General features: G+C 41.5%; 1 protein-coding gene across 1 annotated transcript in view; it reads right to left on the reverse strand.

Moving 5' to 3' along the window:
• Window positions 1-23,896, reverse strand: part of tln2a (talin 2a) — a 104,685-nt gene that overhangs the window by 78,507 nt on the left and 2,282 nt on the right. The window contains exon 2 of the mRNA XM_008278574.1: window positions 1,678-1,725. The gene's annotated coding sequence lies outside the window, so the exon portion shown is untranslated. The remainder of the gene's footprint in view (window positions 1-1,677; window positions 1,726-23,896) is intronic.

Consider the following 23,896-nt stretch of genomic DNA (forward strand, 5'->3'; position numbering starts at 1 on the left):
TGTAACCCTATAAATAGGCCGACTGACTGATTACAAGTTTGTAGACACCTGTGATGCTAATTAGAGGACACACCTTGATTGAACATGTCCCTATGGTCACATTATTTTCAGTCTTCTAGGGGTACCATCATTTTTGTCCAGGTCTGTTTCATGAGTTTATTTTTTAAAATAATTCTGTTAAACCACAGTTCAAAAGCAATGTCTGATTTTCATTGCTTAATTTTCATAGAATTTTTATTTATTATTGCTTTTGTCAGATTCAAGTTATTTCTGACCGTTGTGGGTTTTTCTTTCATTAACTGAAAGGTACCAACAATTTTGTCCATGTGTGTATATTTACTGATATTAGCCATTATTTAAAAGAAAAATTATGTAGATTACCTACTTTAAAAAAAAATGGTAAATCTCTTTTTGCATAGTGTTTTACAGATTTCCCCTGTTTTGTTGAATTACAGATAAAATCTAGTAAAGTCACTGAAAAGATGCTGACTTGCATGTTGACAATAAAAAAAAAAACAGTACATAGTACACACATCAAAAATCAGTATTCTTATAAATAATACTTCGATCTTTTACAGTGACCATGAGATTACACTTCTATTAATTTATGCTAAAAATATTCTTATTTTCATTGCTTTTTCCTGGCACATCTACTGCTATATTTTACAATGTTTTACAGATTTATTTTTTACAGTGTAATGAACATCATCTCTTGTGTCCTCACAAAACAAGACCACATGATAATTGATTAAAGTCCACCTGGCAAGTAGCTTTGAATCAGGTGGCTTACACACACACACACACACACACACACACTCTGCCTTGCTGGGTAAACACAAATGGAGCGGAAGTAGAGGGTTTACTTTAAGCAGCTGCCAGCACTGATGCATCATGCTAATTTAGAGTGAGTTACACAGGTGGAGTGCATATGACGTGGGTCCATCGCCCAGCTTCCACTGCATTCCTGTGATTGTGTAAGTCAAGAGAGTGACTCATAAAGACAGAAAAAGGAAACAAACTGACAAAACATCAAAATATAAGTGAGAGAAAATAGTGAGAAACTGTAGCTGCTGCAGTTAAGAGCAGCAGAGAAAAGCAAAGAGCCTGCAGGACCAAACCCTAAAATCTTTTCCTCTACGCTTCCATGAGGCTCCCTGGCAGCTGAGAACTACTCCTCCTTATCCTGATAAGTCTTGCCAGGACACACATGCAGCACACGACGCATGTAACCGTACACCGAGTGTGCCACTGATGGGGGACAGTACATCTCCAGTATAGCCGAGTACAGTATTACAGTATCAGCCATACTTAGTGTAACCCAACTACCAGGAACATCGATATGTGAATTTCTATGGAGGCAGGACATCGTAGCATCGCATCGACACAAGAACAGGTGCAGCCAAACGGGATGATTTCATTCCCTCCGAGTCTGATTCAACACAAGCTACAACATACAGTCAAGAGTGCTTCTTTTACAATTATTCAAATGTGTGATTTCACACTTTAATTCAATTTAACGGAAATCACACATTTTCAGCTGCGTCACTTTCATGCATAAGTGGTGCTGCACATCATCTGTAATGACATTTTCCAGTCTCTGTAGCGACAGTCCAAACAGAAGCCTTAAAAGCCATTCTGTCACTCCGCGTCTTCCTGCCTCCATTAGCAGCCTCTTACCTTTTTGCTGAGGACAATGCAGCCTTGGATGTCCGCTGATCTTCACAGCTGCAAAACAAAGAAGGGACCTTTGTGAGACAAATGTACAGAATACACACATGACGGTTGACATGCAAAGATAATTACATTTTTTTTTTTTGCTTCACATACAAATGGATACCACAGCAGGAGTGTTCATGCTCCATTAAAATATCCAGGCGCAAATACTCTGCAATATATTTTTAGGTGTTTGTAAAGCGCCATATTTGGCAGAACATAAGGATAAGATAGACTCAAAGCATAATTATGATATGGAAAATAACTACAGGCTTGCTGCTGTACAGATTTGAGCATCTGGTTAAGTAAATGAATGTAAATTAATAAGCACATCCATCAAAACCTGGAATCACAATTGAATTAGAGGATTATTTTCTCCACAAAACGAAGACATCCAAAAACAGCACGCAGCCCACATGACAAACAATATTTTCCTAAGCAGACGGGAACATATTGTACAGGCAACACATACATTATTAAATCATAATATATCATATTACGCTTTCGCCGGTGAATAATTCAACACATAAAATATGCTGAAGTTTGTTTCCATGTCACATGACGGGTCGTACATATGCTGAAACATTATCAGTCGGTTTCTAAACTTGCTCTTGGTGACTGAACTTGAACTACGTGCTGGGTCCTTCTCGGTAGGGCTCAGGGCAAATATTTACTCCACACAGATTTTCTGGAAAGAGTCTGGAACAGCATCGTTATCAGGACGTCTATTGAATCAGCTACAGTTAGCGCCACGTCCGCTGCAGGTTTCAGAAGCAGCCAAAGGTGCTTAAAAACACAGAAACCTGCTCCTTGCTCATTGTTTTGTGGCAACTAGAGGGGAATGCAAGAAAATAATCAGCTGTGACGCTTTCATTTGATGATATGTAACCAAAGAAGAATAATTAAATAAAGCTTCAACTGCCTTTTTTATTTCTAATCATCCTGACAGTAAATTTTGAGTTCATAACAATGATATGAAGGGCTTGTAAAAATACCTACAAGACTTATGTTAACGAATCACCAGCTATGGGTCATTTTATTGTAGAGATCTCACAAACAGCAAAAAACACAGTTTAATACCTTTTCAAATATTAAACCATTATAAAGTGTTGCTCATTTCCTAAATAATTTTTCACTCACTGAGAGGGGCACATGAATTAAAAGCCAAGACTTTTATTTTGTGCTTTTGGTCAGTTCTAGCAGCTAATGTCAACTAATGTTTTTTTTTCTACATCGCAGAATATTTGGCACAACCGTGAAAAGGTTTTAGCCAGCACCAAAGGCAAACCACCAACAGCAAAATGATAAGAACTGAAAATAGAACTGTGTGTGTTCCAGTTTTCCTAATTGGTGTTTCTGTTGCAAAATAGAGAATGTTGTTCATCAAATGGTCAGAAATATCAGATAAATGTATAGATTTCTGTCAGACAGGGTAACACAGACTCATCACCTTTACTGTACCTGGACTCATCCACTTAGTGTCATGTACAGTCACACCTCAAAGGCTCATTCTGAACCCTGAGCGAGCTTCACCCAGTCAGATATGTGGGCAATAGTTGTCGTTATTGCCACATTATAGCCAGTTTTCATTATCAAAATTAGTATTGGCCCTAAAAACCCAGCATCAGTTGGACTCTCCAACAGTTGAAAGGATTATGAGCTTCCAAATAATCATTCTAACAACTTGTTAAGACGTTGTAAAATGTTGTACAGTCTCACTGAAATCATTACTTTGATGACTTAAAAATTACATTATATTAAACAATGATTCAGATTTCAATCATGCAGCAGAATCATAATTATGTCTCCTAAATTTCATTTCCAGCATCTTTTACTTGTACGAGTTAAAAGCCACAGTTCATTTATTCTTGGATCCAGTAGTTGTGTATGTGGCACTTTGCTGTAGTTTCCAAATGTTCTGGACTGGAATAATCAATAGCAGGACGACTACAATATTTCACAATAGGCAGTGTGGATTATTACACCTGTCCAGGCTGTACAGTATAATGCTCATGGCCAGAGTTAATGACACGAGCTGCAGCCGCTCCGCCGACAGGCCGGAGGACAGATGGGGGACAACTGAGAGACACTCTAAAGGTGGATCATCGCAGGGAGAAGCAACACACTGTGGGCTCTCGCTGTCGTGCTGGTCCTCTCTCCCCCGGGAGGCTTTGCACGCACTGCAGTTACATCAGCACTCGCATTCTCACAAACACTCCAGAAGACTGTGCAGTAATGCACCAGCCATGCAAACGTGCACGCTGCTGAAGTGATCTGATTTCACACCAGCAAAGTGCATTTCACAGGAAAACAGCACCTTCATCCGGCAATGAATACATCCAAGAGCAAAGAGCTACCAAGTAAAATTAGAGGGCAAGTCCAAACAGAAGCATTCTGATGAATGCCAACGCTGACTAGTGGCGCTAATCATTGCTAACAGTTCTGATTACCTGCTTAATCATCAGACCCCTTCATAGCTTGGCTTTTGCTCAGGCGACCAGCAGCAACAACACATCACTTGAGTGTCACTGATTGACTCACACTGGCAGGGAGGTGAAAAAGGTTTTAGGTTTCTAACTGGGAGGAAACTTATTCACATAATGACTCACTTTTTCAAGTCCCAATAAGGACTTAAAAAACAAAAAAAACATTACATTGATAAATGCCCAATTAAAGAATGATCATTAGCAGAAATAACGGTTTAGGGAAGTGGCACTGAATGCAGTCATGGTCAAACGGCAATCTTGTGTTGATGCCATTTTTCATTTAGTTCTTAGATTAGTTTTTAGGTCACTTGCCAGTATTTCACTAAGAATTATTTTCACTTGACAAAATGTGGAGTCCACATTAACCACACTTCAACTTTAATGCCAACAACTTCAGAGATTCCAGTGTGTTATGCCAGTAGTGACTAAGGCAGCCTACGTTAGCCACCGTCACTAGTCAATACGGCCAATATGAGTGGAGCAATCGCAAAGGTTTACGACGCACAGGGTCTGCCATCTGTACCGGATTCTTAAAAAAGCCTGGACCACCTTCTTACAGTCTGGAGACGCACACTGTGAGTGTGTATGCAAGTTTAACTCCTGACATCAACACAAGAGGAACCAGAAGTAATAACCTCTGTCTTATGATAAAGCAGGGTATTAGAAACTGTAGTGTGGTAGCAACAATTAACATTGATCACAAAAACATATATATATTGCAAAAGTACACAATCAACCAAGTAGTCTGCTCTGTCCACAGGTCCAGCGTTACATTTCCACTTCAGTTTGTTGATAAGTTGTTGAGCAGTAGCAGTAGTGGTAGCTACAGTCTAGTGTGTTTGAGTTAAACTCTTGCCACAATCATTTATGTTCACACATGAGCGACACACACATCAGGTACCGAGTTGCTCATTCGTCTAAGTTGCCTGCCGTGTGGTCAACTCTTTTGCTCGGCGCTGTCAATCACAGAGAGAGTCTTTTTCCTGAAGGGGGTGTGGACAGCAGCTGCTTTGCTGCACGTACTAATGTTTAGAACAAGGTCAAAACAGGAGTGATACAGTCGCTGTAAAATAAACCATCTTTGCAGTGTTTTGATCCAGAAAAATGAAAAGACACACTCTGAGGACATGTGAGACTTTCTATAATTGCTGAAGAGGGTTAAAAAAAAAAAAACTCAAGACCTTTAAGACCTGTAAAGAGGCGATGTGTGAATTCCACTTTAATTATAAAGAAAACAGGAACTGACATTTCAGATAATCAGAGTTCCCATAATGGCAAAGTAACAAGATGTGTGATCCAGTCTTACTTTAATATTCAAATTATAGTGTTATACATTAAATGTTACCTAAACTGTGGTCTTCAATGTTTATGTGCTCTGTGATAATACATGGTTATTTAGGTGCCAATTAACAGAGCCTTATATTAAACCCACTTCAGAATGTGAGAGAAACTTTCTCACAGATCAAACTACAATAAAACAGCAAAAGGAATCACTGGAAAGCACTAAAACCGCCTCAAGGAAAATAAATGTGAACACACGAATTAAACAAAACACACTTGAGGAGAGAGAATCCTTATCTCACGCAACTTAAGAGACATTTGCATTCCTGTAATTCTCTCCTCTGAGCCTGAGGGGGATTGCTTTGAGCAAAATCCAGCTTGCTTAGTTTAGGAAACACTACCTGGGGGTGGAGGGTGGGGGCAGGGAGGACCGCAGACAGCGGCAGCAGCAGCTGTATGCTTAAAAACCAAACTTTATTCTTTAGGATATTTTTTGTTATTGCCAAGTCAGTCGTACAAAAAAAGACAGGAAGTAAGGCTGGGGGGGGAAATTGAATAAGTGGGGAAACTCCTCTGGTACCCCTGGGGTTTGCAGAGGTGGGGCACATCGCTGCTTTCAACCTTTAGAAGTGCAACATGCCACTCGGGACTTCATTGTTCCATCCGTCCTGCAGTTTCATTAATAACACAGTGCAGAAGAGGACAGAGTGGGGACAGGTCAGACAATATGGTGCCTGGGAAACACCTTCCTCCAGCCCCAAAAATGAGGCTTTAATAAAACCGCTCACTATGATGCCTCAACATCAAACAGTACAAACACAGCTGGATTACACACAGGTCAGAGCAGCAACTCATATCTTTTACAGAAGATATGTGTATGAGTGTGTGAGGATGGAATACAATAATAAGGCAGCACTATGGCACATTAACATGAAATTTCAGCCATTAAGCAAAAAGAGAAATTTGAATTCATTGTATTAACCTGATTTATTGCACACAGTTGTTGCCACAGAGCAGCTCCGCTACAACTAATGGGGGCTGGGTGCTGAGTTCCTTGCTCCAGGCCACCTCAAAGATCAATGGCAGCTGCTCGCTGAGGGGAGGCATTCCCATCCACATTTTCCCCAAACTCTTTAGAGATCTGCACAAACAACCTTAGTATACAGATTTGCTTCTCTTAAAGGAATAGTTCTAGGAAGTGCATTATTCTCAGACACATTAAAGCAGCTGAAGCATTCTCTAATCTGTCCATTAAATATGACACTATATGTGTTTACTTTATGACAAACGCAGGTGTAGATTGCAATTGTCCCAACATTTTCCAACTGATGCACCACAACCGGTGAAATCCGGCATCTCGTAAACCTAGTTAGGCCACAGATCCATAAAATCCAATTCCCTGCCAAGTACATCGAAGCCTATCATCATCCGAAATCCATCCAACAACTTGAACATCCTTTAATTCAGCACACATTAGTCTGACAACTGGCTCGGTGCCGTTGTTCAGCTGGGACATAAATGTCTCTTGAACCACGTCCTTGGAGCATTAAATTGAAGCATCAAGGACAATCCAATCATCCCCCCCCACCCCCCCAAAGCATCAGCAGTCCTCTCGTCTATCAGCCTCACAACACTGCCTCAATGAAACCTAACACTGCAGCCCAAAAATCCCCAAAATCCCAAAATGCCAAAAAGCCGGGTTACCCTTTCTCCTGTAAACAGCTCCTTTAAACCACAGACACGACTGACAAATTCAGCCAGAGAAACAAGGTGAATTTTGAGAAGCAGTGCCGAGAGGAAAACAAACTCGATGCTGATGATGCTGCTACTGGCTTTCTGTAGAAGGATTCAAAGTTCTACATCATGGTCAACATCTCAGCACTGCAGATTGACTGAAACCCACTAACTAATTGTCTGGTGTCTTCCAGCACTGTCACGGATAAGTAGCAGATCCTGATGTGCAATTATCTAAATGGGTCCACGGGGTCTGGGCTTGATAAATACAGCGGAGGGGGTGGGTTGGGGACTTATTAACCACCACCCTGTCACTGAGAGCCACCCGTCTAGCGCTGTGCTCGTCATATACAGCTTGTTAGCCTCTAGAAAAATAAGACCTATAGAGAAATCAGAATAGAAAACGGGATGAAGTCATGCAACATTGCTTATTAGTGAGCATAATACCAGGCATAACTGCAAAATATATGAGTAAATCAAGCACGAGTGTGAATCAGATAACCTTTCAGTGCAGCTCCAGTCTCCAGTAATGTCACAAACAGGAGAAGAGACTGAATGATTTTAAAGTTAATGACATCAGGTTTTACCAGCACCCAGCAGCGCACCGCTCCCATCTTTCTAAACACAAATCATGCGCCCCTGCTGCGTTTGGGTGATCAATACGCTTTATTTCCAGCAAAGCACGCCGTCGAGTTTTGCAGCAAATGATCCCATCCTGAATCAAAAAAGCAGGAGGTTGTGCTCGAAAAGAAATAAAATCGAATACTAGTCATTCATTGACCTGGAAAAGAGGGGTATTAATGATGTTTCCTGTTACCCTCTGTTGATCAAAACCTAAAAGCAGCTGTGGATTTTTAAATAAAATAGTAAATCACAAAATCTTTTTAGGCATGTATGCCGATAAGGTTTGCTTTTATGCACTGCAGATAAGCAGCACTATTCTGTTGGTGGAGCTCGACTGCAAAAATTCAACAGCTTCTTATGTTCAGAAGCAGTGCCAACAACAACAAAATTAACGTACTAATAATACAGAATACTGCGTATATCGAGAGAAATAATCAGGGGTGGAACGTACTTAAGTACATTTACTCAAGTACAATTTTGAGGTACTTCACTATTTGCATTTCCTGCTAATTTACATTTCTACTCCAGTGCAATTTATACTTTTTTTTCTCCTCAACATTTATGTGATAACTTAAGTCGCTTGTCATTTTGCAGATTTAGTTTATTATTACAGAATATAATCCAGAAACAGACAATAATGTAATACTACAGACTGATAACAATCTTAAACCATGAGTGGAAATGGACAAGCTACCCAGCAGATAAACTATATAAGGAACTTAAATCATCTTTACCACCTCCAACATTAAAGTAATGCATCAGGAATTATAATTTAAATATGCACAGTATTCTGAAATATGCCATTTTACATATTGAGTACTTCTACTTTTGGTATTTTAGGTATATTAATGCGCGAATAGCTTTTGTTCTGTAACAGAGAGTTTATACACTGTGGACAAGATCTGAGGATTTTTTTTTTTTCTTACAATCTATATAAAATAATTTAAGACTCACAGACAGTAAAACACAGTGTGTTACTGCAATATGAAAAAACATCACGTCTCCAACAAAAACAATCTATAAATACAGGGCCTCATCTACGCTTCTTTTGGGGTTAGGATTTTTTTTTTCCATTATTTCTTTTTTGCCCCTGTTTGGGGAGTTGAGGGACATCTGGAGAACAGCTGTTGCTCTACATCACACACACACACACACACACACACACACACACACACACGTAAGCACACACACACACACACACACAAAGTTGTTACATAGCCTCCCCATCAGAGGTGAGGGGGTCGGGAGCCCCGTGTCCAGACACACCATTTAATCTGGTCCAGGTATAGACAATCTCTGGAAATCAAACACCACACGGCCACATTTACTCACAAAAATAGGTACGAATGCACAAACACACACACTCAAGCAGACACACTCGAGCAGACAGACACACACAACAGAGCCCCTCTCGTCTCTCTTCTATACAAGGCAACCATTCAAGCCTCTCTTGGGAGGGCAGAGATTCTCAATGATTAGTCCTGCCTTTCCAGAGGGGTGGGGGGGGTGCTGCTGGTGGTGGAGGGAGGGAGGGAGGCGGGGAGCAGGGCCACTAATTCAATTACACAGACCCTCGTCCCCGTTCGGGCCGACTCCCAGTTCCATGAATGGAATCAAACCCATCCAGCGAAGTGGAGGAGGGTGGGAGCAGAGACGCAACAATGTGTTTACATTTGTGATTTACATGTGGTTTACACTTGGGTTTTTTTTTTCTTAGCTTGTAAGAGGCCCTCCTGTGTAAACGTCCATATGACGCATGTGCATGTCCTTTTGCTCTTCATCCGAGCGACAGTGTACACTTCTGTGGGACGAAATGAAGTGAAAGTTTCATAGGCTTCTGACAAGCGCATAGAAACAAAAACACTTCGTTGCCGTCATTAAAACCTCGCGTCAGGCCGGCCATTTGCTAAGAAAGATAGAATTCTAGACAACCTACTTTCACATCTCAAGCTTATAAAAGTCAGGCATTAAAATGTAAAACTAACACTGAGGAAGAATAAATGTAAAATAGGCGACACAAAATTGGAAACCAGTGGATTATAGGAGTTGTTCTTTATATTCTTCAAATAAACTGCCATACCATTTCGAGTGAGTGCTTTCTAAAGGCTACATTCTACAAAACAGTCCAAGAAAAACACATTTACAATGTTCCTGATGGCAGGTCTGCCCTGTTTCTCATCATCTGAGCTAACAATAAAAAGCTAAAATGACAAAAGGTATACCCTTGCGTGAAAATTAAACTGTAACAAAAAAGCCTGCATGAAACAGAATTATGCACAGAATTGAAATTACCATCATAAAAACAATACATTAAGGTGTTTATAATGTCGTGAAGCGCATCTTCGGGATGCGATAACATCAATGCGAGGCAGCTGACGGTTTCTTTAGTCATTACGAGCGGCACTTTTTAACGTAAATCTTTCACTTATTGTGAATTATCACCCTGTCCCTTCCAGTTACTCATTAACCACCATCTGTCTCTGGAGGTTTGGCTGCCATGGTGAAATCCCTTAAAATGTTTGACCTAGAAAGGCAGGTCATATCGGCAACATCCTTCTTGTCTCAGCATCGTAAGAGCTGAAGGGAGCATCCTTCGCAGAAAAGCTTCAAATCATGCTGTGCACACTCATTGGTGTCAAACAGGCTACAATATATATATATATTTTTTAAAGTGATGCAACATCAAAGTATTAAATATAACTTCGTATCATTCACTTCCTGCCCTACTCGCCCTCTAGAAAAAAGTTTCCAGAGAAGCTCGCTGATTTTCAAAGCTGAAGATTTGGGCCCTTGTCCAGTGTTTCAAGCGGGTTGCGCTGGTCGTGGAGACGCCAGCTGCCAAGCGGTCGTGGCATAGCGAAGCAGCTTGAATTGAATCCCACTTTCGCACTCCATCCCAGTGTATGATAGATACTGCACTCTGGTTACACCTCCCAGTCACTTTGCATGAAGCCCGACAACACCTGGAGCTGAGATCTCCGTGTGGATTAAAATTCAAACCTAGCAGTTGGCTACAATACTCCAGCTGGCATCACATACAGTGTGTGAATAATGGGGGAGGAATGACTTAAGTCACTGTTGGGGTATTTTAAAAGGTACTATACATTGTTAATTGGGTCAGTTTGTGGTGATAATGTTTGCTGTAGTGGAACACAGATGAGCTGCTAAGCTCCTAAATGTACTAGTATCGCTGACAAAGGTCCAATAACAATAAAAGAATAGTGCCGCATGAACAAAACTGGCATCACAACTAGTGAGAATGCTGCATTAGTTTCTTTAGAGAATACAATCAGTAACTGCTTTCATTAGAGGGTACTTTTTTGTTGCCACATTGTACTTCATAATGAGCTGCCTCTTCTGCTGGTTGGGACAAGAAGCCAATGTGCTCGCTCTTAAAAATCATCCTAAAGGGAAAAAAAAAAAAAGGAAGCCACAGAAGTGAGTCCATAATTTACAAGATACAATAAATCATCAAAGCCTAGTTTAAAAAGCCATGTCTCAGTCTGGCAGCAATGCAGATTAGGATGGACCAACCCTCTTCATGAGCTGCCGACCTAATCTTCTTTTGCATCTCAGCCGTGCAGATATGGGAGTCCTCTAATCCGCTCATTGGGTGGACAGCTGCAAGCAGACATTTAACGCTCTGCTACTGGAGCTGCAGCCGCTTTGGCCCTCAAAACCCCCCAAAAAAACTATATGAACTGACATACATTTTAATTAGCATAAGCGCTGCACTGTCACCCCTTATCTTTCCATTAGTTTCTTTTGCACCAAGGTTTTCTAAATGGATGAGTGCCTTTCTGGGTGTGACACTTTCCTGAAGCCCCTTTAAAAAAAAAAAAAAAAAAAGGTCCACTGCAATTTCAGGGCAAGCTGACGTGATAACAATTCCAGGCAGGTAAGCCCGGACAAACAGGCGGGAAAACCAATTAAAAACCAGGCTGGTGGCTGTTCAGAGGCTCAGGGACACTGAAGGAGAAGAAAAACATGACATGGGAGGTAAACTGCCTTACAGCGCTGCGACTGCCTATTGTGGCTGAACAATCCAGCGACTCCAAGCGCAGTTTTTCCATGCTGTCTGTAAAGTGAAAGCCTGTCCCTTTTGCTTGTCAGTTCTATTGTTAGGAGCAGGCAGGAGCCGCTCCCAATTCACCTCATACACATTAAATACTCGGCATTGTTTGGAGAGTCAGACGGCAAAAGAAGGCACACCAGACAGCGAGCGGCGCGCACACGCTTTTAAGATGTCGTCCAGTGAAGACAGAGAACGAACCAGGGAATTTCAATAGCCGAAAAACTGACCTTTGATGTCGGTCCAATCATAGAGCCAAATTTCTGCAGCTGTATTTTCAAGTTTTTCATTCATTCAAATTCAACAAGTCCCCATATATCAGCCTCAAACCATTACATTTCTGCGAAATCCTATCCTCTTCAGCTTATAGCATGAAACATGAAAGCAATCATCCTGGTTCACAGATTTTTTATCTTTGCATCATGTAACCTAACACACTTTCCATTTGTGGAAAATCCCTCCTGAAATCAGGTCTTGGTCAGCCATTTTAATATCTTAAAAACAGGTTTGTAGGCTAAACTACACGTCATGACATGTGACATAATCTGTGTCAAAACAAAAATGCAAAATGCGCAGCCATTATCTGATTACTCTAATAATCTAATGTACTTAAGCGCAATTGGGGGAAAAAAACAGATGGTGCAAAATGCTGCTTACAGCATTTACAGTATGAAAGCATGCACGTATGTATTAAGTGGAAAATCCTCTTTAAGTCTATTTAGCATTGTGGTAAACCTATAATTCTGATGGCATATGAAGCATCTCAGGCAGGTTATTTAGCATAATGCGCTCGTCTATGCAAGTGACTGACAGCAACACTAAACTCCAGCTAAATTAAGGTTCGGTGACCCATTTCCAGTCATCGCAAATCATGAGGGGTCAATCTTTAAGATACCCAGACAAACGCAATTTGGAAAATTCAAAATGTCACGCAGCTAGTGTGAACATCCCGTCCATCTATACACCACACTTCATCCATTTACCAGATGTTTGTGCTGATTTACAGCCCAGAAGGCCCAACCTGTGTCATTTCATCCCTGTGACTGGGTTGCAGCCGAGGTGTTGACGTGCTTGCTAGCCGCGAGGTTGAGGAGAGAACGAGGCGGGATGGTGAAACACAGATAGGACGGGGGGAGAGGAATTCAGAGAAGGGTAGATTCAGGTGGCAGGAGGAAAAAAAAGGAAAAGGTGAGATAAAGAGGGAAAGCGACTGAGCTGAGGTTTGGGGGAGGCAGACGAGGGGAGGTGGGCTGCTACTGTTTCCTGCTCGGTCAGCAGACTGGGGCCGACTCCAGGACGGCTTATCTTTCAACAGGAACACCAGAACCGTACCGAAGGCTGAGACAGTGGGGAAGGAGGGGACCAGCGCTATGAATTCAACATATGCTGCATGCCAGGATTACTACAGGGAAGATGATAACATCAGTCACAAAGAAGAATGTCTTAAAAGGAGGACTTTGGCACTAATACATGCTAAATGTGAGAGTAAACTGTATTTTACAGTGCTGCACTCTATGTTTACGCAACTTGTATTTTCCAACTAATACATTTTGAAAGAAATACTCTGACATGTTTGAATTTTACATTCATCCGCGCTTTCTTGTCAGATTTTAGATGAGAAAATCAAACCACTTACGCCAGAGCTAGCAAGAAGCTAGCACAACATAGCATACCACTAGCACTGAACCCTTTATCTACAACTTGCTGTTCTTTGTGTTCAAATAAAACAAACATAGACAATGTGTTGTGTAGTAAAATGTAGTGTGTTTTTTTTTTCTGGATAGAGCCAGACAAGCTACTGTAGCTGTTACTCCCTGTTTCCAGTCTTTATGCTAAGCTAATTAGCTGCTATAGTTGTTTATGTCTGTGTTCAAACCAAGCCAACATATACAACATGTTGTTTAGTAAAATGTAGAGGTTTTAGTACTTTATTTTTCTACTTCTGGATAGAGCCAGACAAGCTACTGTAGCTGTTACTCCCTGTTTCCAGTCTTTATGCTAAGCTAATTACCTGCTATAGTTGTTTCTGTCTGTGTTCAAACCAAGCCAACATATACAACATGTTGTTTAGTAAAATGTAGAGGTTTTAGTACTTTATTTTTCTACCTCTGGATAGAGCCAGAAAAGCTACTGTAGCTAATACTCCCAGTTTCCAGTCTTTATGCTAAGCTAATTACCTGCTATAGCTAGTGGCTTCATACAGGTCTAGTGGATAATATGTACCAGTGATAAACACTTGATTAATAATGATATGAAATTGCAAACTGTCATGAAGGGACATAGTAACATCGGCCGCATGAGCAAATCTCAAGTGTGCCCCTTCGTTTTAGCATCAAGTTGCCACTTCACAAATTGAAACACATTAGTGACATTAGCATTTGAGCTGCAAAATGCTCCACTGTGTTCACCACATAGCTGCTAACGTCGTCCTTCTGCTGCTTAGTGCTGGAAAGAGAGAGTACAATGAAGTTTTGGAGATTTCTACACCTGCCAGCTGCACAAAATATTACAGTTGCCGGCCAGAAAACTAAGACAGTGAGCTAAAACTTGACATAAATCTCCACAGAGTTGAGGGTTAGGCGATAATTCTCTGTGCAGTCATCACTGTCAGCAACCTCTTTAACATCACAAGTGGTGATGCTTTAATGGACTGATGTGGTATTAATCTTCTTATCCAACGCTCAGCAGGAAAGCATGTTTTTTTTTTAAATGTGTAACTACTCCTTTAATATCTCCACACTGTACTACGATCACTGCATGTTAATCCTCTTCCCATAAAAACAGGAAAGATGAGAGTGTATCTGCTTCAGGTAAACACAGGCTGCCTTATTACGGCCCCGCGGGGTGAAGGGAAAGCTGTGGAATGCATGGCAGTCCGAAGCACACAGGGATGCCAGGTTACTCGGGAGTGATCACCTGCTCCCACAGCTGCATGAAAGGAAAATGCTTGGCAGCACAATTAACAAAACTCCAATCAGGGCAACAAGCTGCACTTGACATCAGGGAAAACAGATCAAAAACAGAAATTGCATTTCCCATCTGCCACTTGTAACTGGCATTTAAATCCACCATCCTTGCAGTGCCTGTTGCCAATTCAAACTCTAGACCGAGTCTCTGCGTGAACATTCCCTTAAGAACAGCCAGCAACAAATTCCCCACCTGGTGTTTGCCTACCAGCCTCACAAACACAGATAATCTTGTAGCTAATTGGGAAGATGCCCAACTTTAACACTAGTGGCAAACAGGGAAGTCAATCCTGAAATGGTGAGACATCACTCAATCATGTTGTCAGAGAGATGAAGGGGTTGGTGGGTAATTTCCCCCGGGGGTGTGCTCTGCACTGGGGAGATAAGTAACCCAACTGAGGACAAGGCTGGCATTTTACCCCGAGCCTAAAAGACAAAATGCCTGAGTCCATCTAAATAGAAGAATCTGACAATGCAGCATTTGTCTCTTTGCCAGCTGGAGAACAAGCTCCCCACAGACATGTCGATATGAAACACTGTGCTGACCAACTTTAAGCTCTGAAGATTACTATAAACAATCTTATTTTAAATTGGCAAAGCAGAACGTACTGACAATGGATTATCTCAATTAAATTCAAACTAGGAGTAGAAGTGATTATGTTTGCAAACATTGGCCTCGCAAAATAAGCATATGGTGCTTATGAAGCATCAAATCCCATGCTTTCCATTAATCCTACACAGAGAGAAAGCACCAACAAGTTGAAGGTAAGGCCTCATGGAACCACATGCAGTTCATGTAGAGTGCATTCAGCTAACAGTTTAATTCAGAGGCAAAGTGAGCAGCGATGATTACACAAAGCTGACAACCAAATCTGAACACTGCGACTTATTACCTAGCACCACCCCCACAGCTGTTAACCTAAGCCTTGTTAATATAATGCCTTTTCCACAGATATTTACAAGTGGAGACCTCACAGAGGTTTAGCCACATGTTAAAAGGAAAAGTTTCAATAACAAAACATATTTCTACATCACCTTATCACCTTGAAAAGTTTCTCAGGACACACTTTAGGGAACCAGCTCCGAACAGTATACAGCAGCAACTATGTTCACTTCACTGTTAGCTGTGATGCAGACTGCAACAACTTTGATTGGTCCACTTAATCATGATAATGTTCACCTGAACATGTCCATGTGGTGTTTTTTTTTTTTTTTTTTAAATGCCAGCAGATATAGTACGAGCAAAACCAGCAGCCGACACCAAGGCGGAACATTTCCACCTTGAAACTGCAGCAAATCAATGACGGAAACATGAATTTAAACTTTCAAGACTTCCTACGTGATGGACCTGACAAACCAATCCTGTCAACTTGCAAACTGGGGGGTTATCTGTATCATTATTCTTCCTCACAATCAAGTTTCTGGTGTAAACATGTATGGCTGATAACTCAAATATTCCAACTTGCCACTGTGAAGAACACAAGTAGTATGACAGTGTTTGAGCAGAGTGGCTGGTGAGCTGGTGTGCTCAAGCGGTTGCAAGTGGCTAGTGAAGGAGGGACTATGCAGATTCTCGAGGAAGCAACAGTGTAAAGTTACCTGTCAGTCATTCTAAAAAACAAAAAAATACAAATATGTAACTTTAATACACAGATATGAATTGTAAACAGTTAAATCATCCATCAGAGAGAGACTCTGAGTGAAACTAAAAAGATTATGTCATAGGCTATAAATGTTTGGCTTGCTCATAATGCAGAAGCAAGAGCCTGTATTCTTAAGTGGCCCTGACGTCTTCTCTCTTCACTGTGTTGCAGTAACGTTAAGTGACTGATGTCCAACTCCAACATGATCTACTCCATTTTGGATGCCATTGTTTGAAAGTTACCATCATTAAATAGAAACCAAATCACTAACCAGCGTTTTTGAGATGTAACACAAACACACAGGCGTACACATAACTTCTCACAACGCCACAGGCCACTTGTTAGGGCTCCATATAGATTCAACGTATAAAGACTTTAAGTCAGGCTTAAGAAGACACTGGCAGCCAGCTAATGTAACCCTCTATATTCTTGCAGCTGCCTGCATTAGTGCTCACTGCCCATAACCCAGTGCGCAAATAAAAGCCTATTTTCAGCTGCTTGATTAACACTGAGCTCTCCACATGTAATGTAATCCAGCTGCCACAATTATTTCACCACCTTAAAAAAAAAAAAAAAAAAAGAGCAATGTTTACAGCTCCACATAGCAGAGTCCACTTTGTTTGAGTGGTGTTTCGTCTTCTTCTTTCTGTCCCCATTTTCTACTCGGAGAGGCCTGGCAGCACTCCCGTGTACTCTCCCATAACTAATAAACAAAGAATGGTTTCCCTTATATAGCTCTATTTAAACTCTACAACCTCCACAAGCAGCATCAGAGGATTGCAGAGAGGTGGAGAGAGCAAGCAAGTCTGTTCCAGACAGAAAGGTTTCGGCCAAGGGCAAGGAGCACTGACAGTATGATTGTGTAACACTCATACATTAACAGCCACTTAAAGTGCTATTTCTGGTGCCATCCATCTGTAGAATTTTGCAGTGTCAGGTTGGATAAGTTTGAGAGGGCTGCAAAGTGAGACAAAAAAAAAAAAAAAAACCCTATCTGAGAAAAGCTATGTGTCACACACCAAGAGAAGGAAACTAACTCAACACATTTTCATGCTGCGCACTAAAACAAAAAGAAAATTGTTATCGTTTCCAAACAGGAGATGTGTGAGACAAGGCTCATCCTGCCATCTCAAATTGTGTGTCAAAGCATTTTCACCCGCTTGTGGTCAAATGGCACCGCGTGTAATGGAGCCGTATTTGTCAACATGCACTTTGCACCGTGGCATGTTGTATGACAAAAGAGAGAACAAATCACTGTAGAAACCAACAGAGAAAAACAGGAGGCACAAATGGAAATACATGAAGAACCATCAGGTCGGCATGGGCTAAAAGCAAACGCAGACACCCCGGCTCAACTGTCTTCTCACAGGACAACTCACTTCACTACAAAATCTTTATCAGAACGAAGCCAAAGCATTCATTTCTCCTAACCTCAGTGCATTCGATCTGGAGCTGAGTCGTTTATATAAATTTAAAGGGGCATGCCAACAATTATATTAATCAGTTTGATAGTGTTGAGAAGGACTACACAACCTGTGAAAACAGTTATATAACAATATCTTCTGAGCCTCTGATGAAAACTTTTCACAGTTTGAGAAAAAGAGGCCAGCTGATGTCATGAGGCTTACCTCATCCTTGGCTTGGGTATCTTATTGGAAACCTGTTTAACACAATAATGGCTTGGTGTGTGGTGTTCAGCAGGCAGAAAACTCCCTATTTGCTACTTCAATTTTGATCTCTATATCAGCCATAGTGAAACGAAGAAGGAAATGTAAGTTGTCTCTGTTTAAGCTACCCTGGGCTCCAGTGCCGTGAGGTTTTGTAATGTTTATATTTGCCATTTCATAGTTTAACTTATTAACATAAAGCTATTCATTTAGAATTAATGGCAAGCCTCCTCCAGCACACATCAAACCAAATGTAAGACCAGCACAGATGCACATTTTACAACGACAAAAGGAGGGGAAAAGTAAGTCAAATCTGAATGCTGAATTGATGCAAGTGCCACCCTGGGGGTCACCGCCCTCACATTTCCAGAGCGTTTCGTCTTTTCTATTCTGCGACACTGAGGCCATTTCAGCCCCTCTGCCAGCAGGGTGGCCTTATACAGAGGGGTTACTCCCCATGCAAGTTAGCTGCAAAACACTTGTAGCAAGAATTTATCCTTATGGGAAAACCAAGAATAGCTGCCCCGGGCTGCAGGAGGGCCGAGGAGGAGCAAAGGGGAGGGGATACATTTCCAGCACTCCCAGAATGTTCACTCAGCCCTGCTCAACAAAGCTCCGCGCTGCTCCACATTCACTTCCTGGGGAATTCCGACACAGGATTATTTTCACAAACCACAACGTCACAGGGACAGAAATAATTTGATGAGTGATACAAATGTTGAAATTTGTCAACAAACAACAAACATGTTGAGTAATGGGAACGCCATTTGTTCATGACTTGGGGGAATAGATACAATTACAAGCAACTGCTGACGGGCCTTCAAAGCAGCCGAGGAAACTTAGATGTCCTCATCTTTAAAATAGAAGGGTGGGCCTACGGTTGGCTGAAACATTGAATCTGGATGCGCTCTACAAACATTTTTTTTATTTTTTGCTTGCAAACTAAGTTATACCCCTCTTGTCTTGGTTTTTTTTTTTTTTTTTCGTCACGTTGCAATCGATATCTACTGTATAGATAAAAAACCTTTTCCCACCGGTAGCACTCCACTGGTTATCTGCATGCAAACACAATTTGGATAAGATACAAAAAAAATATGCGCAACAAGTAGCATTTGGCACTGAGTTGTCCGCTGAGTATATCTGAAGTAAAACAGTGGCTGTAGTGGAGAGATAGCCGCATAGTTCACTTCAAAGCTGCAGAGTCTCAGTCTGTAGATGTTAACCAACAATCTCTATGTAACAGGCGCACTCTTGTGACCTTTAGGCAACCACAGCAACTTGTGGTTCATTTGGCCAGTTGCCTAAATGGAGAGTAAATTTTAAGTGCCCAGAGCAACGTAGGATCTAATAAGGCAGAAACCTAAGAGAACTGGGAACATTACATCGTAACATGATTCACAGAGACGCCTGGTCACACATGGTTTCCTATAGAACAGCCAACCTACACTGTGTTTTCAGCGTGGTGTGCTTATGCACTGGGAGGCGCAGACACCTGATTAGGTTACATTTCTGCCCTGGTGACTAAGAGGCATGAGCCTCGAGGTGGCAACCATGGCAGCAGGGATTTCTGCCAGAGATGCAGTCCTGTAATAGCTGAAGAGCTCAGCTGCAACCTGAAACACATTTCAGAGCAGATACTCTTTCAGCTAAGGGTTGAGATGACGGCTCGCTTTGGCCAAAACCCTTGAAATCACAAGCTGAGGTTTTAAAGTAAACCTGGATTTGGCCCAACAACTAACGATCTGTCTTGCAGATGTTTGTGTAGCTTAGAAGGACATTCATTTCCTGCCTGATTTTGTCATTTATTTATGTTAATAATAAGCTCAGCTTACAACTATGAACACTACATTTTACAGTGGTGCCACATCCAAAGCTGTTTCATCATGTACAAATCTAACACTTTTCAAAGGTCGACATTATCCGTGCCAGATGGAGGATTTTTTTAATGACGAGTTCAAAATTGGCACAATGCCATGAAGGCACTCTGAACTAAGGGCAGTTTTAAAATTATAGCCGGCTAATAAGTTTAATTTTAGCAAGTGTTTACACATTTATAGCCAAAAAGCTGTAACAGATCCCATGACGAGCATTTCCGGGAAGCTAATAAAGAAGAATTCAGAAATAGCTGGTATTCATTTCCAAGTGCTAAACTGAAACAGGAGGACATCACCTCATTTTACCAGAGGGCTCTTTCAAGCTTCACGTCATATTCAGCCTGTTTTTTTTTTTTGTTGAGGACGTGATGTTCAAACAGTCTGCGTTCAGAGATGTCTTGACACAGATGGATAACCGCTGCACTGACGATGGAACTTCTGTTCCTTCAGGTGTGGAAATGCTGACAGCTCAGTTTGGCAGGACAGTAAATTCTCAGCTCCTGTGTCACCAAATAAGAGCTTATTTTTCTTCACAACCTCACATGAGCTACTTAATACTAGGAAACATGAATATGCAAAGAACACGCATGTATCTCAGTACATAAAAGGCACGCCTTTTCCATGAGACCAAATGCAACAACATCTGTAATCATGATTGCTGTAAGAATTTTGTTGCATTTTTAATTACATCAGTTCAAATGAACAACCCCATTCAAATCCCTACTTAAGCAGTAAGCAGCATGAGTTTTCATCCCTCGTCTCTATGACAACCATACTGGCGACTGCTGCTCCAAATTGCTCAGCATGACCAAAATTTTAGTATTTTTAAACCAGACTGGGGGTCCTCTGACTTACAGCACACTAACAACCACGTATGGACACTGCTGCCGGGCCCTATTTGTCCAGACAGACTGCTCCTCCTAAAAAAAAAAAAAACATACTTCATGTTTAATTATAGCCACAAAAAAAAAGTAGAAAAACACACATACATACACACAGAACATGTCCGATTCTTGCATCACGCCGAGTATTTAAAACCAATCAATTAACACAGGCCACTAGTGCAGAAATAGTTCTTCATGCTACCAGAAGGCAACCACTGTACTGGCTTCTATTTGTGATGCAGTGTACATGGGATGGTGGACTGAGTGGGAGGCAGGCAAACGAGAACTCAGTGGGAGGTGGGAGAAAAACAGAAAGTAGATGGGATGTGCCAAGAAGACAGCCTCTGCTGCATCCATCCAACTGTAACCAGCATCCAAAACTTACACATCGCAACGGTACCAGTTCAACTCAGAAGGCTCGGCTGCCATCTTTTACAATCTGAGCGCTGATCTCTACATCGCCGGTCGCTCCGTTCTTCATATTGCCACTGCATTTGTTGTGCAGGATTGACATTTGTAAGAAAATACGAAAGTTTTTGCTAAAAACTGTGACAGTGCCTCGAATGAAGGATCATAAAAAGCGATTCAGTGTTTTCTCTGATCCTGCCCCAGCAGGCACAGGGGCCCTCTTTCTCACAGGAAGTCCTGCTTGGAATCTTGTGATTTGACTCTTGTGTTTAAGGTTACGCATGCCTTGGTTGGTCACAACGAAGTGTGAAATTCTGTGATATTGTTAACTTGAACTAGGCCAGACATTCCTCCGCCTCCACTCAGACCCTGGCATTAAGCTCACCATCACACCGACTCACCATTCCCAAAAATGAGCGTAGGCTGCAGTTTGTAAGACATTTAACTACATAAACTGCGGTTAGTTATAAATACAAAGCTGGTATGAAACTTTAATGCTGTAAATCCCGTTGCCCTGTTAGGTCCTAGTTGATTTTGATGACCCCTGTGGTTAAAGTAGCAACAGCAGGTGGGGTTTAGTACCACAGTAAACACTTTACATTGTCAGAAATACAACAGAAGATCAACTGGTGCATCGGTTTGCAGAGCAGCTAGTAAAACTCATACTGTAATGACGCATGCGAAGCCGATTTGAAACTAGGCTCAGCTAATAATGATGGAAACTGTTTTGCATAAAGTTATTTAGAGAACATTGATTCATTAAATGACGATGCGGTCAATAAATAGCATCAAAAAGTGGATTTGAATTCATGCACATCTCAAGAATTTCAACTAACAGCATGTTTTGATCAATGGACTCAATGCAATAATTAATGAGTCTACAAAGAAAGTAAAAAAAAATTTTCCCAACTCAGTCACCCAGGATAGGAATATACGCATCTAACGTACAATGACAACACATCAGTACCATAAAGAACCCATCCCACATACCGGCACCACCCAAAGAAATTCCAGCACTTATGGGGAGCATTTTATTACAATTATGCTAAAGTATACCATCAACACTGCACATCAACATATGCAAAACAAGCTTGCTGATTCAAGACAGAAAACCTGAGATACACAATGTTGGGGTGAAGAAAGAGGGCAGTTAAGGAGGAGAACCGAGGCCCAACAAGGGGCCTCCAAACAGGCGCTAGTGGACCAAACACTTCAAAATAAGACTGCTACATTCTTAGGAATAAAAAAACATTCATCTTCAACTCCACATCAAGAGCAGCAACGTGACATGACTGATAAACTACAAATGTGATCATGCTTGCATGAGGTCATCACTCAGCCTTTTTTTTTTACCCTGCCAATAAATGCACAATACAATGATCATCCATAATTACATGCTCATGTGGGATCATTATCGCTCAAATCAACATAACTACACCAATAATTTTTGCCAATTTTGGCAGCCATCCACAGATCCTTAGTTACCAATCTGGCAACCGCTTCCAAACATTTGTTTCAAGCTCTAAGATCCATAAAAACAGAGAATTAATTCCAGGTGACCAGCTGGGAGCTGCTCTGGGAAACAAGGGAACTAGGCAGGGATCGTTTGCTGGGTGTTCGCAGCATTAAAAGCAGACAGATTAGGTTTATTTTAGAACGACTGTGGAACAAGCGACAAGGGATGCTGCTAGTCAGAAATTTTGCAAATAAGCTATGGCAGGTTTGACAAATGTAATTTAACCAAGCTTTCTTTGTAACAGCTTTCACTGTATTCCCTCTGCCTGCATTAAAAAGCCTCTTAATCATGCAGCTTTTTGCATAAAAAGGGCACACAGATCACAAGCCCGCTGTTTCTTTTCCTCTACAACAGCTCTTGCAGTCTCTCGTAGGAAATGTTAATAACCTGAATTGGACTTGCTAACTGAACCCCCATAACACCGATTGACCGAGATGATAATGACGCTTCCTGGATGTTCCTTTTTCTCCCTAACAGCAGAGCTACCTGGCTGAGCGTGGCAACCACAAACTGCTCGCTCCCCTTCCTGTGATCCACTGCATTACCACTGTGATTAAAGTGTCATTATAGGTTGCTCATTACTTCCTCTCTGTGGTCAGTGGTGACAGCAGAGGCCTGTTTTCATGCAGAACAAAGAGGCGGATCAATAAATTAGCCATGTGCAGCTGATGAGTAAGGCCCTACGAGATTGGCCTTGAAGGTCCAGCCAAGAGCACGTGGCCTTCGAAAGTAAGTCGCCCATGGGCGTAGGTATGCCAAGGGACTGTCACAATCAGTCAATTGTTTCCTTTATCATCCACCAAGAGAGCAATAGCCTCTGCTAAATCTATAAATTAAAGGCTAATTTTAGTTTCTCCTACTAGTCCTAGTTATGCTTTCAGTGAACAGGCAGTATGTGCAGCTCATTTCCTCAACAACTCCTCTGTGAGTCACGCCGCTTCTCCTTCAGCTCCCCTGATTTCAGCACCAAATAACTGAGCAGCTGCCCTGTAAAGAGTTGTATGAATTTGCTGATGACTCTGCTTTGA

This window comes from Stegastes partitus, unplaced genomic scaffold (assembly GCF_000690725.1).
Source record: "Stegastes partitus isolate 25-593 unplaced genomic scaffold, Stegastes_partitus-1.0.2 Scaffold127, whole genome shotgun sequence".
Taxonomy (NCBI): Eukaryota; Metazoa; Chordata; class Actinopteri; family Pomacentridae; genus Stegastes; species Stegastes partitus.